This window comes from Galeopterus variegatus, unplaced genomic scaffold, assembly GCF_000696425.1.
Source record: "Galeopterus variegatus unplaced genomic scaffold, G_variegatus-3.0.2 Scaffold998, whole genome shotgun sequence".
NCBI classification, from domain to species: domain Eukaryota; kingdom Metazoa; phylum Chordata; class Mammalia; order Dermoptera; family Cynocephalidae; genus Galeopterus; species Galeopterus variegatus.
Window position 1 is genome coordinate 310007 of NW_007727109.1, and position 2227 is coordinate 312233.

Consider the following 2227-nt stretch of genomic DNA (forward strand, 5'->3'; position numbering starts at 1 on the left):
AATTATAAATTTTAGACCATGTGTATATATCACGTAATCACACACATGCAAAAAGAGCAAATTTTTTAAAAAGTCCCTAATAAAAGTACAAGCACATAAAACTTTTGACCCAATTACTCCTCTCCTGGGAATAATTTCCTATTAATATACCCAAATGTGTAAAATAATAACTTTCAAGTTCATTCTCTGCAACATTGCTTTTAATAGTAAATATTGAAAACAGCTTAAATGTCCACCAATAGGGCATGAGTGAAATAGATTACATACACTGTATTAGTCCATTTCCTGTTGTTTATAGTAATGGAATACCTGGCTGGGTATTCCTTATCTATGTTTATCTCTTACTTGGAGTAACCAATGTTTATAAATAAATCACCTTCCGAGGTTTACTAAAAACTTGGATATGAGAGAAATTAGGTTGTTCTCTTGAGAGTTAATTATGATATTAACCAGCATTGGCCTCCTTAACTGCTGAAAAATTTCCTTGAGCTGTTGAAAAATTTCCTTTAGTTTGGTGGACTGTATTAATAGGCACATTGAGTCACATGCTAGTGTTGTGACGTTGGCCAATGGTATTAACATATCCAGAATTAGAAAAGGTAAGAGTTTGGACTGCAAATATAATACAGAGGCAGGGGCATCAGTGCAGACATTGACCTGTATCCTACTCAGAGCAGGGTGGCCAGGGTGCTGAGAGTTTGATTCCTACTGTCAAGGCACGACCTCAGGGAAAGAGAGCTTCTTTCTTGATTTTTCTTGGCTTCCTGGTTTTCTTCTGACCTCTCTGGCCATTCACCTATCTTTTTGTTTGTTTGTTTCTTTCCAACTATCTTTCATCTACTTGCTCCTGCTCTCCCATCCCTCCAAATGGTAGAGTTGATGACGGTGCGTTCCTAGTCTTCTCACTCTGTCCCATGGTGATCTCATTCGTGCTGATGAATTCCCAGATTTATAGCTCTACCCCACATCTTTTCTGATCAAATCTCTCCCTCTCTTTCGAGCTATCTCTCTATTGATCTCTTGATCTATTCATCTAAATTTCCAACTGGACGTTATGAGATTGTTGTAAACATGACATGTTTAAAATTGTATTCTTGATCTCTTCGCCCTATCCTCCTACAATCTGCCCCTTCTCTATATTTCCTCGACTTGGAAAATGGCATCTTCACTGCCTGGTTGCTCAAATCAGAACTTGATTGTCATCCGTGAAACCTCTCTCTTCCTCCACTTTCAATCTATCACCAAATTATATTTTTACCTCCTAAATATTTCTTGAAGCCAACAACTACTCTTTATCTTCACTACCACAACCTTGGTCTGTGCTACTATCTTATTTACCTGGGGGATTGTGACAGTCTCCCAGCTCGTGTCCCTACATTCATTCATTCTTCCACTTCAATCCCCATAGCAAGTGATCATTTAAAAGCACTGATTGCATCATGCCACCTCTCTGCTTAAAACACACCAGTGGACTCTGCTTCCCTTTTCCTCTTCAGCTTGCATCTTCCTCTCCTTCTCTAAGTACACTCCAGCCCCAATGGCTGCCTTCCTCCTGTGGGTCAAGGGTTTCCTGCTCCAGATCCTTCATATATTTTGTTCTCACTGTTGGAATTCTTTCCCATCTGCAACTCTCACTTCTCCCAACTTCTACTAATTCTTCAGTCTAGTTTTAAATGTCAGACCCTAGGAAATCTGTTTAGGACTCTCTTGATACTCTCTTGTATAGTATCCTATTTTTTTTTTCCAAAACACTAATTTCAATTTCTAATTATAAATGCATTTGTGAGTTTATTTCTGTCTTCCCAGCATAGCTATTTTTGTTCACCGCTACATGCCCAGAAACTAGAACAGTTCTTGTTGATGAAGTAGACAGTCAATATTCGTTGAATGACAGTGAGTGAACTGGAGGGACTTTCATAAAATAATCCAAAATTTTTTTTTCTATTTGACTCTGTTCTAGCCCAGGTAGCTTTTTGATTATGATTTGTCTTCTCATATAGCTTGACCACAGGAAAAGAACGCACTAATTGGGAAGATTTATTTAGGTGAGAAATATTTCTTAATTTAAGATTGATGTTCAGGTGACAACTCAAGCTCACATACAGTTTAATTCCTAGGTGTGTGTCTCTGAGGCCCTCAGACTTGAGGTCAGGTCCTGGGCCACATAAGTTCACTAATAAATATTGCCCATGATGCTTTGTTGGAGACAACCTTACAGACCTCTCCC